General features: G+C 36.8%; 1 pseudogene; it reads left to right on the top strand.

Moving 5' to 3' along the window:
• The first annotated feature begins 3,992 nt into the window (after nucleotides 1–3,992).
• LOC116286600 (uncharacterized) lies at nucleotides 3,993–19,987 on the top strand (annotated as a pseudogene).
• Nucleotides 19,988–21,215: the final 1,228 nt, after the last annotated feature.

Raw genomic sequence — 21,215 nt, 5'->3', positions numbered from 1 at the left:
GAGCGTTTTGCGTTGTGTACCCATTACTGAATTAGATGTCCCCACTGAACGAAAGAAGATGTCCGCTACAACCATACTTTAATTTTACATCAGCTCGGTTTTCATTGTTCTTGTCGGTCGAATATATATCGCATATCGCTTTAAAATCTTCCAGAGAATATTTGGGGCTAATGAACTAATTAGATTTGGTGATTAGACATTAGTATGCAAGGGGAATTTGTCATAATAGAGAGTTTTAGATTGCCTTTTTTTCTCCCCGCAAACGGCAAACGTGACCACGTTTTCATAGTTTTCCTGTATTTTACTTTACCTTTTACAAACCTTCTCACCAAAGACAAATACTCTTTTGTTTTTCTACTACTTAGAATTTTTTGCGATTCTTTTTAAGCTATTTAAAATAATTTTTAAATGGTCAACTGACGTTTCACGTTTGTCGTTCACGTAAATCTAAAACTCTCTATATACAGTCAAACGACCTTACGCATGAAAACGTATAGGTCATTATTTAAATTAAATGGATTTTTTTTTGGATTCTTGATTTCAGTATTCGATCCGAACATTCATTAATGAAAACGAATCTTCAATATTCCAAAAAAAAAAAGAAAAAAAAAAAAAACAATCTTTTTTGCGGATATGGAAATGTTCGCGTCCACACGCAGCGTATTCGAATCGTTTTTGAATCGTTTTCACTGTCCACACGTATCCGGAAATTTCTTGATCCGCCCTGATGCACACTAGTGCCTAGTCCCTTTGAAGGATAGTTTTCTTATTGAGCATGCGCAAAGTCGTGTTTAGGTCAGCGTATTCGAAAATTTGCGGATACGACCGTCCACACGAATCCGTATTCGGAGCGTATTCGAAAATTTCCACTCTGGATAACGTTTTCGAAAATTTGCGGATACGGATACAAAACTTTCCGGACACGTGTGGACGCAACCCGTATCCGCAAAAAAAAAAGATATTACGAAGGTTCCATGCGAAAATTTATCCATTCACTTTGTCATTAGAACGTTTGAACAAACACCGTACGATTGGAATTATTTACTCCTATCAAAGATCAGTTTGAGTTCTAAAAAAATTACTTTAAGAGCGATCACGAGATAATTGGTCGATTTAATTCACAAGATTGCAGCTTTGGTACTTTGGTACTTTGTCATGCCAAAGTGACTGAATCCCGGGAGATGGTGATGTTGGTACTAAGGGTGGATTATTGATAGGAGTGTGCAGATGCGATCCAAAACCCTTATTATATCTAAGATAAGAATTCAAAATTCAACAATGTAAACGGAATAACCCTTAAAATTGTTCGGCGTCGAAAAACATCGGTTTAAAAAAAGTCAAAATTCAACATCTTATTCAAGACTTGAAAACGCTAGTTAGGTCTAGCATCTCGATCATTGAGAAATAGCACTTCTTTCGCTCTGCTTGGTTATTTTTTGAATTTAGCCCGTTTTAAGATTTTTTTCCCCACCAGTAAGAAATAAGAGAAGGTTGGAAACTCGAGTCCCAAAAGCGAACCATCACGGGTCTTTGAAACCTCGTACGTCTTCGAATTTTCTTTCCAGCGCCAAATTTTAGCCATGACCCTTCTCTCACATGCCTATAGAACCGAGAAAGGCGCATTAGAGATTAGTCTTCGCGTCTTTAAGCCATGAAATTTGCCTGTATGCGCATACTACCTCGCTTGTTCTGACCCGTACTTGGATCTTGCATCAAGTGAAGTGATTGAATTTAGATTGTGATACTGCATTTCATGCTCTTCTCTCAGAATCTAGCGGAATTCCTCTACCATGGACAAGGATTGGATGTGGTTTCTCGCGGCAGCTGGAATCCATCTTTGGAGGGTGTGTTAAGAAACTTTATCTACCATTATAGATAAGATTTGGCCTTTAGTGTCCCATCTGATAGCATTTTCAGCACACTGGCTCAAAATCGACGTCTCGTTGTTCTTCGACTGGGTCCTGTGGCTCAAGTGGCTTTGAAACAATGGCTCTCCATAGATGCTGATGCTGATTCGGAGCTACCTCTTCCAAAACAGCAGTAATTGCCTGTTTTGTTTTACGCATGTAACGACGTTTTTTTCGCTCATGCAATTTGCATCTTCCCACTGGCTTGTAATAACATGCCTCACTGGACTTATATATAGCTCTGCATTCTAAAAAACGCATTGAACGTTCCAAGAGGTTTTAAGAGTGACTGTCGGTAACGATCAAGCAAAATTCAAAATCCGTGGCAAACTTCGAAAAATCGATTTCGCTCATACTTTGAAGTTAGTTAGGGTAATGTATCCTAAGAATCGCTGTATAGTTGGTTTGATCAAATAACGCTTTATTATGGAGAAAAATGGAATTTTTCAAACACTCCCGAAAACGCCGTTCGCGACAGTAAATTTTGACTCAACTTTCGCGGCTGCTGGACACAAAATAAGCAACACTGGGAATTAAAACAACCCATATTCTTGAAGAACAATCTATTGAGTACGATATGCGTGACTTTGGGATCAATTGTACAATTTTAAGATAACAAAATAATTTTATTCGCTAGACGTGTGTTTAGAGTATCAAAAAGTAGGTCTTACAAAAATATTCATTCTGAATGTGCTTAACCTCTCAGTCGCGTGAAACGTCGCTGGTTGATTATTCAGATGTTGGTCTTTCTAGTGATGTAAAGAAATCTTTGGGCAAATGATTGTGTGTCACGCAGTATGTCTTCAAACTTTGGTCAAATTATTCATTTCTGACCTCTGGCCGCTTTCTATAACAGACAAGATACTAGTGTTTATAAGTAAAATATAAACTCAAAAACAAGCCTAAAACACTTTTATAGCCTTAAGTAATGTAGCTGTTTAAGAATTCTTACCTGGCAAACTCTGAAACCTGGATTTTTATGAATGTTTTTAGACACAACATCGATCTGGTTTCTTTCATTACCGACTCGAACTTGTCAACGGCCGAGTGCCACAGGGAGCCCAACCTTTCTTGTTGTGGTGCAAAACACAGGAAACCCAGATTGATTAAAAAATCGTTTTAATTTGTTTTAATGATGATGCAAACACACACAATAAAAAATTTCACAACTATTCCAGTAACACTTACTGAATTACATGATAATCTATAATATGAATGACTAATAAAGAGGGGGAAAACCTGCAGTAGAACCTTACTAATGGTAACAGTTCTAAATTGATTTTAAAGAAGTTGAACCGTATACACTACATGCAATTTTTCTGCTCGGCATGTCATCATAAATGATCACCGGCCTCTAAGGTTCATAATTAGTACCGAACAAATGTATGTGACAGAGGCACCCACGATTTTATTGGAGTAGATGCAGAACATGAAAATCTTTGGAAAGTTTTTACGCATCCTTCTTCGGAACAGGTGAACAGCGTGTCATCATCGGTATCGCTGTTTTCCTTGCGGGAATCTGTAGTGGTCTTTGGTTTGTATTTCCTACTTTGTCTAGGTATGACAACGCAGAAATCTGGAACCTGGTCATCAGAATACTCCATCTTCCTAAGGGTGGGTAAGGCTAGAGCTGACGATTTCTTCGTTGTTTCAAAATTTTTGCTTTGGATGCAAATTATATTCATCTTGAGTCCTACATATTTTCAAGTACTTTCACCAAAACTAATTAAACCAAGCCCCAATACTCCTCTTTATAGTTCCATTCAGTGATCACGAATAATAGTTTCTAGCCGAGGCTGGAGTTACCGCGCATGATAAACTATAGTTTTGCTATGCGCGGAAACTCCAGCCTCGGCTAGAGACTATTATTCGTGGTCACTGAATGGAACTGTAAAATGGAGTATTAAAGAGTGACTGTCTGTAACCATCGAGCAAGGCGTAAGCCTTGACAATGATGTTATCTTCAAAAAGCGTAACATTGTGGTTTGGAGAGCATACGGCGTTGGAAAAGGAAAAAAGATACCCAACACGAAATTTGAAACAACGAAGAAATCGTCAGCTCTAGCCTTACCCACCCTTAGGAAGATGGAGTATTCTGATGACCAGGTTCCAGATTTCTGCGTTGTCATACCTAGACAAAGTAGGAAATACAAACCAAAGACCACTACAGATTCCCGCAAGGAAAACAGCGATACCGATGATGACACGCTGTTCACCTGTTCCGAAGAAGGATGCGTAAAAACTTTCCAAAGATTTTCATGTTCTGCATCTACTCCAATAGAATCGTGGGTGCCTCTGTCACATACATTTGTTCGGTACTAATTATGAACCTTAGAGGCCGGTGATCATTTATGATGACATGCCGAGCAGAAAAATTGCATGTAGTGTATACGGTTCAACTTCTTTAAAATCAATTTAGAACTGTTACCATTAGTAAGGTTCTACTGCAGGTTTTCCCCCTCTTTATTAGTCATTCATATTATAGATTATCATGTAATTCAGTAAGTGTTACTGGAATAGTTGTGAAATTTTTTATTGTGTGTGTTTGCATCATCATTAAAACAAATTAAAACGATTTTTTAATCAATCTGGGTTTCCTGTGTTTTGCACCACAACAAGAAAGGTTGGGCTCCCTGTGGCACTCGGCCGTTGACAAGTTCGAGTCGGTAATGAAAGAAACCAGATCGATGTTGTGTCTAAAAACATTCATAAAAATCCAGGTTTCAGAGTTTGCCAGGTAAGAATTCTTAAACAGCTACATTATTTAAGGCTATAAAAGTGTTTTAGGCTTGTTTTTGAGTTTATATTTTACTTATAAACACTAGTATCTTGTCTGTTATAGAAAGCGGCCAGAGGTCAGAAATGAGTAATTTGACCAAAGTTTGAAGACATACTGCGTGACACACAATCATTTGCCCAAAGATTTCTTTACATCACTAGAAAGACCAACATCTGAATAATCAACCAGTGACGTTTCACGCGACTGAGAGGTTAAGCACATTCAGAATGAATATTTTTGTAAGACCTACTTTTTGATACTCTAAACACACGTCTAGCGAATAAAATTATTTTGTTATCTTAAAATTGTACAATTGATCCCAAAGTCACGCATATCGTACTCAATAGATTGTTCTTCAAGAATATGGGTTGTTTTAATTCCCAGTGTTGCTTATTTTGTGTCCAGCAGCCGCGAAAGTTGAGTCAAAATTTACTGTCGCGAACGGCGTTTTCGGGAGTGTTTGAAAAATTCCATTTTTCTCCATAATAAAGCGTTATTTGATCAAACCAACTATACAGCGATTCTTAGGATACATTACCCTAACTAACTTCAAAGTATGAGCGAAATCGATTTTTCGAAGTTTGCCACGTTTTGCTCGATGGTTACAGACAGTCACTCTTAATACCTTTTCTACTGGCGTTTTAAACGTTGAGTCAGCAGCATCGAAGTGGAACGTTTCTGGAGTACTTTGAGCTTCTGGATTATTGAAGATGCTGTTTCAGTTTTCATTCTATAAATGAAGAGATAAACGAAAGCAAGCGACACTTAAAAGTGCGCAATAATAAATGTAACGTCAAAAAATCATAAGAACGGGCATTGTGCTTATATAAGTAATTGCAATCAAGAAGCGTAGTCAGTCCTAGACTCTGAGAAGATCAGTCCGCGATTTTTGGGATTGGAATTCACGTCAAATCCACTCCACTGATTGAGAGAAACATTTACTCGAACATGACTTTTCTTTTCCCGACATCAAATAAAATATAATCTATATCGCATTATCGACATTTATAGTGCAAAGATAAATAAACCAAAAGCTAATTTAAGGAGGGAAGGTATATCTCTCTCCCTTACCCCCATGCCACGCCCTTGTGCCACTAATAAAATTACGAGTTACTTTCTATTAGAAACATTTAATCTTAACTCAACAAAGTCATTTTTGCCATTGACAAAAGGATTTCATAGTACAGATGTTACATATTATAAATCACTTGGTTTTAGGCGTTGAAAATGGTTATTTTGCATTATGCATCTCATTAGATATTTGTATAAATGTATAAATGTATACTACAACGTTTATGCAATCGAGTGTATATATATATATATATACACACACAGAACACTTGATTAAAAAATAAAAAATAAAAAAACACAGAAAAACACACATTTAATCACTTGAGAGCTCGTTATTCTTTGAGGGTAGCTAATATGTCTAAAAATGATGAAAGCGGCAAAACACATTTCCCGCAAATTCCAGACACGGTAATTATACCAGATCCAACTTTATTATCTTATTTAGAGTTGTTTTCGCTAAAGACGTCATTAAAACCAATGAATGTTATGTAATTTCGGGTTTGTTTGTTGTTTTTTTTCTTTCGTTTTATTAAGGCAGCGCCCATGATAAGTTCAAGGCAAATGGTAGACAATACCCAATATGTTGGGGCTGTTCGAATACAGTCGCCAACAACAACTTCTAATAATGCTAGGTGTTATTTCGCGCGTAAGCACGGGCATTAGATGTCTCACAGGCTAATAAAACTATACCACACAGGTTATAAAACTGTATGCCACACAGGCTAATAAAACTATACCACACAGGTTATGGAACTGTATGCCACACAGGCTAATAAAACTTTATTATTTAGATATCGATTAAATACCAGGTTTTCTCTAGTGTCGAAAACTTGATATATTTCACTAGTGGAAGAGAGATATCAATTGAACATTCGAAGATAAAATTCGTATCTCCGCGCGCCCGTGTAATATCCTCTATATAACACACAGCTTATGAAGCTGTATGCCACACCGGCTAATAAAACTATACCACACAGGTTATGAAACTGTATGCCACACAGGCTAATAAAACGATACCACACAGGTTATAAAACTGTATGCCACACTGGCTAATAAAACTATGCCACACGGGTTATAAAACTGAATGCCACACTGGCTAATAAAACTATGAAAAAAAAATTGTGACTGAAAACCATACTCAGTATTTTAGTTTGTTAGCCAATTTTAGGTATGAAAAGCAATACTATGTTTGCCATACTTGCAAAAAAAAAAAAAAAAAAAAAAAAAAAAAAAAACATCTGAGCGAAATGCATCAACAATGCGAGTAATATGACTCTTTTAGTTAAAATTAGTTTATTACCCATTTCCCTCACTTCCTGCGAAAAACTGCAAGATACATACACATGCAACACCGTTTCAGCTATTTTTTTACCATACTCTACTGGCATTTTATTCAAGATATTCAGAAGCATATATAAAAATACTTCATAAGCCATAGTAATTCTTAATTTGCCTGGTATAATATGGTTGCTACAGACTTATGTTTATTTTAGGTTTCCTTTATTATCATAAACATCGCTCATGAGAGTGCTCTTCCTATGAGACGTTTCTACGTTTCTTTTATTTGAAATGAATGGTAGCAGTAGCGACTTTATTTATCCTTATTCGATCGTTTCAAACACCCGTAAACTGCACAAAAAATGACTATTTTCGGTTGTTAAGGCGGTTGTCATGGAGGGCGAAACCGGTTTATACTCTTTAATGAGAGATCCCATTTCATTTTCCTTGATTAGTTCAGAACTCGTTATCTTTGAAAGGGATTAAAGAGATCTAATACTTATAGAAAAAATAAGGCTTATTTATTAATTTATTTTTTTGATCAAACAACAACGTTCTATGTGGAACACGCGGTTAATATTATGAAACCTATTAACGTCTAGTAAATAAATTCCATTTTGATGTTACGTAATCTGGCCGCTACGATATTTAAATTGGCAATTTAGAAAACTTAAGTGAGACTCCCTTCATTAACACAATACTTTTTCGAAAAAAAATTCTATAAATCTAATTTATATCCTAATTTAAACATAAATATGAACTGGTGCACGATCAACCGATCGTGTGGTCCTTAATAATATTATCTGATTTGATTTCCAAAAAAATCAATTGGATCATCCAACAACGGAAAATAAGCAAATACTTTACAATTCTACATTTTACAAAACCTGGACCTTGAGCCCCGTTGCTGGTTGTATCGTCGTGTACGAGAATTGTCAGGGGAATTCTATTCAAATTCATATTTCAAGTAATCGGCTAGTAATCGTACCCTACGATAGCATAAATTAAACTATAATAAATATTTATGTACACATGCTGATGATACATCGTTTAAATATGACTAAAAAATGAGACCACCCAACCGAATTCGCTTCGAGGTCTAGGGGTTAGGTTTAGGATTAGGTTTGAGGTTAGGGTTGGCATTGTAGTAGTTCTTTGGTGGCGAAGGTACCGATTTCGATTCTTGGTGTCTTCACTTAATTTTTTTTCTAAGTGAGGAGAACCAAAATGTCTAAGTCCCACTCGTGTGTTCGGAAACCTATGACGTACTTCGTTAGTCCGTACACCACGATAGTACCCCGTTGCTCTTTGTCAACACGACAATGCGCTCATCAAAGGGAACATAAGCAAAGCAGTTTCAAATATATCCGGCCTGAAGTCTGAAGTCTGAAAATATAAATCAGTGAATGAGAGTGAAGTCATTGGAGCTAGCCCATAGCTAAAGATTGATTTATAAGGACCATAATCCATATATAGTCAACCTTGACTATAAGTTAGAGAGTTGAATTCTGTTGATAATTTGAACCTATTGCGTTGCCCCCGAGATTGAGCTGCATTCCAAATTGATGCAAGGGGTCTATTGTATTATTCTAGAATCATCATTGCCTCCATTCGTGCAATTATAAACTTATGTTGGCTAAGTTGCTCAGTTGTTTCAAAAACTCTTGCGAAAACAGCTCTCCTAAATACTAATTGTCTCTGACGAATGCTGATTGATTTTCTTTTCATATTAGAAATCATTAAAGTCCACTTTGAAAAAGACACATTAATAAAAGAAGTTATGTTTTTTTCAAAAGTAGGCAGCCGCTTTAAAAATAATTCAGAAAAAAGGTAAAAAGAAAAAAAGAAAAGAAAAGAAAAAAAAAGAATAAATAAATAAATCTATTAATGTAGTGTATAACGAAAGGGTTCCGTCTTTTGGATGGACTACGACAACCAAGAATGACGGTACTAGTCCTCTTGCTGACAGGCCTAATATTCGGCCTGGATGTACAACAGACTTTATGTAAGAAAAAAATTAAGACTTATTGCAAGTAATACTGTATTTTGTAACTGAGAAATATATAAAGCGCGCGCGTGTCTCTGTGCTGTGATCTAAACACACTGGGAGCTGTAGCTAGAACGGGAGAAGAAAGCTTGTGTGCATGAGGCGTAGCCGAGTGTTATTTTTTTTCTTTTCTATTGCTATTTACCCTGGGTCCCTTGTTGTTCACGTTGTTCACGCTTGTTGTTGGCGACTCGACAAAAGCCGTTCTGCCATCTAGGGTAAGTGCTCTACATCTCCCAGAATATTTATATCACAATACCGAGATAAAAGGAGCCATTTAACAAAGCTTTTATAAAATAGCTTTTGGACAACTTTGAGCGAGCTTGTAGCACACCAATCAGTGCGCGTTATATTTCAAATATTTGAACATTATATTTACAAATGGTTACGTTTTCAAGTTGCTTAACTGTAAAATCAGTTGCGGTCCCATCTCCCCACACTTCATCATCATTAGTTAAATAATCGGAGTGACGCAAACCAAACACTGATGTCATGTTCGCGTGTACTTGTTCAAACTCATATACATTAATCAAATGATAATATTTTTTTTCTTAGGTTGCCCAGAAAGCTGCATATGCAAGATTGATGACCTAAAAATTACTGTCCAAAAAGTTTTGAAAGCAGAATGTAAAGGGTTGTCATATGTGCCTAAAATACCACCAAATGCAACTTTGCTGTAAGTCAATACAGTTAATTTTACCTTACATTATCATACTGTCCACTTCAGTTTTACGTTTTTGAAAATGACTATGGACTATGGGAAGTACGGCAAATTTTAAACTGGTTTGAAATCCCGGAGAGGGGATGGGGGCGTGTGTGTGGGGGGGGGGGTTGTCCAATTAGGGAAGGACGGGATGCTTCTCGTACCTTTTAGGAGACCCGACCTTCACTTCGGTAACTCAAAGGGGTTCACAAATTGAAAAAGCCTTCCAGAGAGTATGCCAGCAGACATCTTAAGGTGTTTCTGAGGCAATTAGATACCTGTTATTATATAATGACATGCAGTCAGAATGGCAACTGTAATGCGTTATTTTTGGTTCATTATCTAACTTCTTTCATATAGATGAAAGATAAATGCTACTATTTAAGGATAAAAAATTATTAGTTTACAGGCCCAACTGGACAGGACTTGCTTATCTCTTAGGGACCAATTTTTTTCTTTAATATTTCGAACGAGCTTCATCATTACATATTGGGTTTTAAATCTCGCCATACGATCTCAAAAGTATAGTAAACTGAAACTTGTAAAAGCTTGTTATTCAGTAGATATTCATCCAAACATACTCAAATTTGACAATTATAATACAAATATTAATATGATCTTTTTTGCGATGGGGATCATTTATCAATTATATTAATTCTTTCACTCGGTCCCAGTCCCTTCTTTAATTCCAGAAAGGCTAATTGTAATCTATTTCATAATGCTCGCATTCATGCCCAGTTGAATTAAGTATGGGAAAAAATCTCTCTTCGCGTCTACCTAACTTTACCTGGTACTATTTAGCACCTGAAACCAAGCCTTACGCTAAAACCTCTAAATATATCTATAAACCCATACTCAATCCCCAATTCTTACTTCCCACTCTTAGTATTTAACCATTTGTCAGCGAAACAACACTAGTTATAAAGAATTTCAACCAAAATCACACTTTCAAGAAGGCTGTGAGCGTTTCATAGGATGTTCACTTTCTCTGCTAGTTTTTCATGGGCTGTCATGTCTCTGCTAACCTCGACGGGGTTCCCACAGAAATCCAACCACTTGATTGGATTAGAAATTCGAGTTTTAGAGTGCGATATCATGGTGTTATCAAATTCTTTATTCACTTCCCATGACCAGGTAATGGACTGTACATATCAAGAGAAGACAAACACAGTATCAGAATCTCTAACGCTGGTGGGCCCCGCCGAAGTTATCAGAAAACATGACAGCCTTGACTCACGATACACGAGGGGGTTGATTTAGGAACCCTTTTTCAAAGCCATCAAGATCTCTGTAACTTCCTGCTATATTCATGAAACCACTCAAAAGACCCGAATCCGATAGAATACAACTACTGCATTCTGCTTGGATCCAATTATTCCGATAAGAATTCACTCATCCTGCCACAGTATTCACAATACTGCTAACAATGCATACATTCTGCCTGGATCCAATTATTCCGATGAGAATTCACTCATCCTGCCACAGTATTCACAATACTGCTAACAATGCATGCATTCTGCCTGGATCCAATTATTCCGATGAGAATTCACTCATCCTGCCACAGTATTCACAATACTGCTAACAATGCATGCATTCTGCCTGGATCCAATTATTCCGATGAGAATTCACTCATCCTGCCACAGTATTCACAATACTGCTAACAATGCATGCATTCTGCCTGGATCACCACATCACCACATCACCACATCACCACATCACCACATCACCACATCACCACATCACCACATCACCACATCACCACATCACCACATCACCACATCACCACATCACCACATCACCACATCACCACATCACCACATCACTATCGTAACTATTACACAACACACGTCATACAAACAACTAAATAAGTCTACATTTTCCTTCGATATGAAATTAATGCCCTATTTCACGTTGAAACTTTCAGCTGAAGCTTGTCTAGAACGGCTTGCAAGACAATTTCACGGGGACAAGTGTAACTTTGCCTTCGGCAAATAATTGTTAAATAATAAAACTTCTAGCAATACTTACAATATATTGTTGTTGGTTTTTTTAGCTATGATAACTTTCAAGTGCCAGACACGATGAATGTTCACGGGATATACGACACTAGCGCTCACATGACCGTATTCACATCAAGGTCTGAATACCAGAAGTATTTACAGCGAGAGGCAGGAGTATCCAGGGTCTTTTTTGGGTTTTTACGCTGGTGTCAAGAAGGCGTGGGGCAGTTCTGCTAGTGGTGCTAAACAAACCAATCTTGCAGTTTTTGATATCGATGTTGACAGGTAGTGGCTTTTTTCCTATGCCTTTAAAGCTTTGTTTTTCTCTCCTTGTTATTTTACTTGAAGTTTTTCTCCAATTATACCCATGTCCCTGCTTTTTCTTGTAGAAATTGGAAATTTGCCAAAGACTTCTTTTAGTTTCTTTTAGTAAGAATAGTGTGAATAATTTATTTTTTTAGATACGAGATCTTCAAGGACGAGGTTAAGCCACAGGATCTGAGCAGGAGCTTTCTGAGAGAGTTTGTTAACCTACCAAACTCTTATTTTGGTCCTGGAGACCCAGCTAAATTCCGTAAGTCGCTGCTGGTTCCATTCATATCACGAGTTATAAAGACAACTTTAGAGTGATTCACCATTTTACATACATTGGTTCCCTGGTCAAAAACAAAGCGCTCAAGCGAAGTGCCAAGGTACTTTCAAAGGATTATTTAAATTTGAACCTTTTTGCGACCTCGACTGAATGCTTTGTGTTTGGTGTGTGGAAAATAGTGAATAGGACTGATTGGAACTAATTAGCATATCAAATAATTAAAGTCCGTTCCATCTATATCGTATTTTGTTTTCTAACAATTAACTTGGAAATTTCGAAATACCAAATAAAACATTTGTATATTAATGTTAAGAACAGACGTGCTGTATCACTTGACTGGTTTGGGTATTTCGATCGTTTAGTATTGGGATTGAAAGTTCGAAAATAAAAAATAAAAAGGAAGATTTGCAAGACTATATAATATAATAATTCCGGTCATAGTAAAAGGCAATTCGTTAACTGTGTTCTGGAGTTTTATTGGGTGGACGGCTTAATGCCTAACGGGTTTTGCAACCCAATCGATAAGGCAGCCGGTATATCGAATCATAAAGTAGAAGTTATTTTTTGTTGAGGGAGGAATTAAAAATCGGAAAAGCCAGAGACAAACCCTCGAAGCACAGGAGAGAAGCAACAAACAACTCTACTCACATACCACACCGATCCCACCATGGCTGAAATAAGGGTAGCATTGGTGAGAGGCAGCGCATTAGTAGCGAATGCCACCTGAGCTTTCCAGGGATATATGTGATGTGATATGAAAAAAGAGAAAATTATTAACAATTTATCATGATACTTTATTTTTGCCAGAGGACTTCATTCTTCGATGGGGAACTCACTACATCAAGTCTGCCAGATTTGGCGGTCAGCTGGAACTACGAAAAACACAATTAGCAAGTAGGACTGCTAGCAAGGAACAATTCGCCGAAGAGAGTGAGGTTGAGTTCAAAAGTCTATTTTGGAGTGCAGGATCAAGATCTAGTACCAAATCTGGTAGCTCGTCCCAATCAGACAGAAATACATGTCTACATCATTAACTGTGCAAGGAGGAAGTCAGAGAGTAGCGGCAGCGATCACTGACATGTATTCACCTACATTCAAGACTGAATTCACGGTAAATAACACATACCTACTATCATCTGCCTTGAATTCATCCTAAAATCAAGTGTTTATTTACAAATTGAAAGAAAATATTTATATGAAAGGTGCTGAAATGTTAAGGAACGAATGTGATGAACAAGAATTATGTATTTAATTCACCGGTACAAGGAGGCTTTAAAACGTTTTTCACTGCTTGACTGCATGTTTCGTGTCCTTTGACTGTAAATGCATTTTTCTCGTTGTTGGTTTAGGAATGGCTAGAGAGCATACCCACGTATCCCAAAGCCTTTAAGTTTCTCATGGGATCTATCACCGATCTGGTGGATTTTCGTGCCAACGATTTGTTTCCTGATGAAACGATAGACTTGGGATGTGAAAAAAATGGAAAGAATCTCAATCAAGAAGAGGATTCCGAAAAAAGTTACTACATTCAAGACGGGAAGCGTTTCTACTGTGAGTTTGCCAGTCGAACCGAGATGGACGTTTTGTTAAAACGCAAACGTGCGAGTCTTAAGAGAGCGATTGAAGTCTACATGGAAGAGGTAAACTACTCATTTATACTGAGTTAAACAACAATTGCCCGATAAAGCCTGTAAAATTTCTAAATTATGCATTTTGTTGAAAATAATTATGTCATTATCAATTATTATCAAACAAATCTAAACGAGGCTAGTCGACCTATACAAGAACGTCTGCAGTGCAAAAAAACCACAGCGGGATTTATTGAGTGAGAGAAGGCACTACAAAGCGATACTTTTTTTTATTCCAAGGGTCCCATGTCTATATCAGATGTCAGTCTTCCTGCTGGAAAAGCTGGATGCCAAGGATATAAATCAGTTATTAGGCCTTCTTGGACTGATATGACAACGAACCGCAAACCCTTCAACGTGAATTTCGACATGTTAAGAGATCTGAAGGGGAATCCTGACGATGGGCTTGACATCCCAAGATCTATGTCAAGAACTGTCCAATACAGGTATGAGTAGACAGTATGAAATTTAATGGTGCGGCATTTGTGCAATTGTTTCTGTGCCTTCTACCACAGGGAACCTAACACTTTTTTTAAATTAGATGAGGCCTTTTATGAGTTTCCTTCTGCATTGATATCTGTACTTAATTTAGCTGTTCATTGGTTTCCCGTGATTTGAGTTTAGGCAAGCTGTAATACTATCTAGTTTTAAAACTAATGGCTTGATAACAGAGCGAGCGCCAACCAGGCCGAAGGTGGACGCGATCAGCGGAACCACGGTCGTTTTTAACGTGGCTGACTACTTTAGAAAAAAACAAACTGAAAATTGAACACTGAAATTCCTTTAACCTGAAATTTAATGCTGATTCCAAATATGAAAAAAGAAAAGAAAATGGGGTGTCCCAAGCCTGTTTTCGAGAAAATCAGCATTTAATGGAAAAAATTAAGATTCGTACGATAATAGTTATTTGCAGACTCTAAGATTGCCCGAATGACGGCTAAGGTATCATTCTACAATGATTCATCATATTTTATCCATTTAGCCTCTCGAAAACTCTCATAAAAACGTACAGAAATCCCTACAAAAATCTATTTTTCTATGTGTTAGAAAAAAAGAACATTTTTTTCTAAAAAATGATATAACCTTTTTTTCAGGAGTTTTTCGAAAAAGCGCATAAAGTATAGAGTCCCGTGCAAAATTTGAGGGTTTTGCTCTCTTGAAGTTCAAAACGTGTATGGTTCTTGATTAAAATAGTGAAGACTGTTCAGCGGGTTTTGAGCGCGCTAACATCGTGTGCTCAAATCGAACGTTGAAAAGTATTGAGCCACCATAAGATAAATTGGTATCCCATCGAGTTGATTTCTCATGGCTTGATTACGTCATTTCCGTCGATGCGTCCCTCCGTACCTACGACTGTGTCATACAACAGGGCTCCATCTTTATTTAAAAGAAAAAAATCGCAAATGCACAGCAAACATCGCTTCGGGACAAATTTAAAGCAAAGAACAACAGCTAGCAGTAGCCAAGATTTTTCAATAACTAATCTTCGAAAATTCACTGCAGGTGGTCTTTAGCGAACATTCAGATATTTTCACCATTCTAGAAAACCTTTTGTTCACCTCCGATTTTCAAGTAAAAAAATACTTTCTCTCAATATATTTTTTAATATTTTAATAGATAATCTAATTTTATGTTGAATGTAATATAATAATTACACCAAATATTCGCCATTTATTTAGCTTTTCCAGATATTATAATTCACACAAAAAGAGTTTGTATCCGTGTTGTTGAATGACATATTCTTTTATAACCGAAGGAAATGTTCTTTTATAATGCTGCCACTTCAGATACACACATTAAAAGATATATATTTATATACAGAGACAGGCATTTATGGTTTATTTTTCGTGTTTTAACAGCGAAGGTAAATGGTACAGCTGCAGACGAAAATGGTGACTTTCATCTCTATGATGGTTTTAGTAACGGTGGTAGCGGTAACGTTGGTAACAAGAAAATATCCATATTTGGTCTTGTCCTGAATTATAACGAGAACGACGGTAGTCTTGTACTAAGCAGCGCAGATTATCAAGAATCAAAAGGGTACTTTCCAGGACTGAGTGTGCACTTGAAGGGTAGACCACTTGCACTCTCTGAATGGCCGGCCAAAGAAGTTTTCCAAAGGAACGTAAAAACTGAAAATAAGAACCCAATAGGACATTTACCCTGTAACATTCACTGGTCCAACGGGCTTAGATTTGATCCGAGTGATACTGGTGGCAAGTGTCTTCATTTTACAGCTTCTTCCAAAGGTACTTTGTATGCTGTTTTCTCGGCGGTTCCCAGTAACAAGGACACGTGGTATTACGTTGAAATTTCACCATTTGGAGTTGGTATCTACAAGGTATGCAGTTAGTATTGCCGATACTTTAATGTTCATAATGTATAAATTGTTTATTTGCAATGTTGTTTGGACTACTCAAGGTTTTGTCTAGTCTCCTACGCAGCCGATATATGTGTCGTCACGCACCGCCAACTCCTCTAATAGGTAGCTACTGAGGAGAGTAAGCGTTGCATGACGAACAATAATAGCGGCTGACAAAACATACTTAATCAAACCACTTATTTCGCTGGTTTACTAAACATATGAAGTTCGTTGGTAATGAGAGTGGAATGTTCACGGAGAAACGTTTTACTGGGATTATCGGTTATGAAAAAAGGCCGTTCTTTGATCCATTTAATTAAAGAAATAAAAATAAAGATTAGAAATCCCCAACTTTAACGTCTAAAACCTCCGAGTTTTTATTTCAGTCGCAACAACTCAAGGTGTCTACAGTTAAAACCAATGCTGTAGCACTAGGAGATGAGTTTTTGTATCAATCGTACTTTGTCTGTGTTACTGAGTCATCAACAAGTACAGTCATTGAGTATGGCAAATCCCAGGGCACGACGGACAGCGGTGATGTCTACTTGTCCATGCTTGATCACGATCAACCGATTCATGCTCGCTTTTATTCCTTTGGTAATGGAGAAGATCAAGCACAAATTGTTGATTCTCATGTGATATCGCGTAAATTGACCACGACAGATTGTAAAGGAGATACTTATCGAGATAACGAGGAGCCAAATTGTGTACAGAAATGTCACCCAGCTTGTGATCCACTGGCAGGTAAGTAAACTATGTTCTTGGAATTTTGTATTATATCACTTTTACTCTAAATCAAATATGCCCTCAAAGTTAAGAAGTGTTTATTGAAAAGCATCTCTTAGTCTAGAAAACTGTAACCTATATAACTAAGAAAGCGATCTCCAAAATCATGAAACAATAGCTGTTATTACAATTGAGCACCCAAAGAGATAAGTTTTAGATTTAAGAATCATACAAGTGAGGCTATCAGGCCAATACATTGTTTGTTTTCTTATTTACATGTCATTTGCATATATTCATAATAACTGTTATTCAACTTTTTTTCAGGATGCAAATCTAATTCCCAAGGTGAACCAAAGGCATCAGAATGTAACGAGTGTCGTTATGCCAAAAATGAAAATGGTGACTGCGTGAATCAGTGTGCGGCAGGAGAGATACCGAATAAGGATAAATATTGCACAGGTGAGTATCAAACAATTAATGCACGAAACACGCTACTGCACGGTTTACAAACTGTTTTGTTTTTCTTTTGATTTGCGTGTCGCTTTATATTTTTCTTCATTAGTTAGATAACTGCAGGTAGAGGCTGGTTTAGGAGATGGACTTGGAGGATAGCCAACCCTCTCTTTCAGAGAACAAAAACAAAAACAATTTTAAATATAACACCATTTTGTTTTATATGTACTTTTATCATAGTGATACAATAAACCACCTTCAAACAACCCCTTCATCCCTCCTTAAAATATCCTGGATTCCTAATACCGCCGCTGCTGTAATACATTGTCCTTCTTTCTATCTGTTATCTGTTTAGTCGCTTTTGTGATGTCAAGAAGCTGCATGACGCCGACTACTTATGCACGCTAGCACCGCGGTCAAACGCAATGCGCCTGCTCAGTTTATTTATTGTCGTTCCCGTGAATTATTGGCTTTTACTAAATGTTCTTGCAGTAAAAGGAATTGAAGACTTCCATCATTTGCTCTTTTTTTTTTTTTTTTTTTTTTTTTTTGTTGAAAAAATTACAAGACAGATACAGCAAAGCTTGGTTTGAAATTTTGAAAACGTTGAAAGCTATAAGCGTTCGAAGACCACTTTGGCGAGAAATGTCCTTTCTGAAACAAAGTTGGCAGGCACTATTATGCAAAATTAGGTTTATTTAAAATAAATGCCAATTATTATATTGTCTTTTGTAAAATATGATGTATAATATCTTTCCATTGAGAAATGTAGGTCTCTAAAGCTAGAGAAAAGATGAAAAGGGTTTCTATGCTACCTGAAACTGTTTATTTACAATATATCCTTTGCCAGAACAAACAAATACCAGAAAGAGAAATGCTTGTTGATCAATTTGCATAATTTTTTAGAATTTAATTGTGAAATTGTGACACCCCTTTTGAGTGTATACGTATTTGTTTTAATTTTTAATACGGTTTCATATTCTTTCGACTAGCTAATTGTATTTTCTTTATGATTGAACTTTACGAATCTTTCAGTTTCATTTGATTTGAGCTCCAAGCAGTCTACCACGCGTGATGACACCAAAGTCGTTGGTTTCCCGACGTTGAACCAATTTTCCATTTGTTTCTGGGTTAAATTCGTCAATGTTGTACCACGCTATGGATATTATATTTTGGACTATTATAACAAAGGCTCAGAAGAAAATCTAATAACTATAAAAGTTGAGGCAGAACAAACTAAAATGACTGTTTATTTTTACTTGAGAGAGAAAAGGTGAGTATAGCTTGATTTTCTTTGGGTTGGGCTTTTGTTTACTTTTTGAGAAACAGGGTATAGATATTAACGTATGATGATAGCACTTAAAAATAAAAAATTGGTACTTATGGTGCTTATGAATAAAAATTATATTAGATAACTATGAAGAAGGGTTCATTATATAACTTCGAGGTTATAAATTTATGTTAACTATATTTCAAACTTGCTACAGAACTACAATTATGTTTGTTACTAATTGCAAAGTGAATTCCAGAAGCTATTGCCTGTGTAGGTAAACGCACGCTGCCCCCACCCCCCTAAACATTTGAATAAATGAATCGCAATAACTTTATTGGTTTTAGCTCTAGTGTTCAACTTGGGTGTATTCTTGAATTTATCTATAAAATGTTGAGGAGCTAAGGCTTTAAAGCATTAGAATAGCTCAAGAATATTTTGCTCTTTCGTCGATGGGAAGCCAGTTCAGTTTAATAATTGTTTTAGTTTAAATTTAGACTTGAATATAAGATAAAAGGCGAAATTCAGGAATTAAGAAATAAAAAAAACCCAAAACATTTCCACTTTTATGACTTTACTTTCACTCACAACCAACTAATATCGTCTCATCATCATCACATGATCAATTACAGCGCGCCAAACTCTTTTATTATTGATTTAAAACTTTCGTTATAGATCAAAACGTGTCTTTTCTCTTAGCATGCAACCTTATGTTTCTTTTCTATTTTCTCTTGTTTAATCACGTTATTGATTTGTATTTTATCTACTCTCCAGTAATGCTATGAAAGGCACTGGCGCGGCGTTCAACAAAGATGATAAATGGCACCATTTCTGCGTTGTTCGAGATAGCAACTCAGGTGAAACCAATATATTTGCTGATGGCGTCAACCCACGTAAGAACCCAAAAAATAATTATATGCTACCAAGAAAAGTTCCTTTGGCAGGAGGAACGATGCATTTCGGAGGATTCAGATCTAACTTTTTTCCAGGAATGATATCAGATCTGAATATCTGGGATAGAATGGTGACCAATGAAGAGATTACTAAGATGGCTCAATCGTGTGACGGTGGTAATCGAGGGAATGTGAAAGATTGGGGTGATATCAAAGATGAGTTGACACTCAGTAAATTCACGGTCATTACGCCTTCCAAGTGTAAAAAGTCAGAATAGGGCCATGTTGAGATTCTACTGTTGTATATCAACACACACACACACAAATGCAAAATTGATATCAAACTAACCGTTGATAAATTTCCAAATTTCCTCTAATAAAAAAAATTGTCATTGAAACAGCTCTGGAAAAACTTTTTTTGTGTAGTAAAAAATAAGTATGTTCCACTGATACTCATAGTACAAAAACTTAGATAGCTAATTATTAACTGTGGCTTGTGAAACATTGGTGTGCCAACTCAAATTTGTCATAAAAGATCGGATAATGAGTTTTACGGATACAGGAAATCCAGGAAGTTGTTGGAAGGCATCAACATTTAAGGTAAAGCAGCATTAAGCTCTCTAATTTTATCGCTAATAACAGGAGTATGGGGTACAAATGTCAACATAAGAAGCCTAGAGCAGGCGTGTCAATAAATGCAGATTGAATTTGCATATGGCGGCGTATTCGAAAACTTTCCGTTGTAGATTATTCATATATTTTCACTGCATGATCACGGCATTAACACGTCTCAGTAGTTAAGTGTTGGGATAAGATCCACTTTATCGCCTGCAGTATACCCATACCACCCTATATACCCAATGCTCATAACCCATAAACTCCGCCCATATCAAATGCGCAGAATCCCCTGCAAGTTATTTCTCCTTTTTCTGCCAGAATGAATTAACCAGTTAGCAAGCAACTGTATGCCAATTCAGTATTGGCATATAAGTAGCCTTTCTAGGGCACAACCACAATTAAGGATTAGGGGCCAAACGAGGATGTGGCACAAGCACATTGTACTGTCTATAAAACTGAGTTAGGGAACCAAAAGTCAGGGGACCCATTCCTTCGTTTACCCGAGCTCTGAACTAGGTCCAGAATAGTACCCTTAGCTAACACCCCTTCCCCCTTCCCCACCAGGTCAACGAAGAAAAGTGTGTGTGCTCAAGGAGTGTTGGGTTATTCCCTTGATTTTTGTGGTTCTAGTCTGAAAACTTCTAATCATATTACTGCTGCCTCGACTGTTTCGGGCAAAGGCGCTCTTGACAGGGTGTCAGCTAGGCAGAGTTCCTCTTATACGTTAACATGTAGCGTTGTCATTGAAGTCTCATCAAAATTAGCCAAGGTGGTGCTTTGTTGAGTGGTTTTTTTTTTTTTTTTTTTTTTTTTTTTTTTACGCTTTGTGGAATTGCTGGTTAATTTTACTAGGAATACGAGGCAACTACAGAAAATCCAATACTACAT

Source organism: Actinia tenebrosa, unplaced genomic scaffold (genome assembly GCF_029948245.1).
Source record: "Actinia tenebrosa isolate PJP-AT-01 unplaced genomic scaffold, QUT_ActTen_1.0 PGA_scaffold12__29_contigs__length_12842862, whole genome shotgun sequence".
Classification (NCBI taxonomy): domain Eukaryota; kingdom Metazoa; phylum Cnidaria; class Anthozoa; order Actiniaria; family Actiniidae; genus Actinia; species Actinia tenebrosa.
The sequence above is the reverse complement of the archived record's forward strand: the minus strand, read 5'-3'. Positions and strand labels throughout refer to the sequence as shown.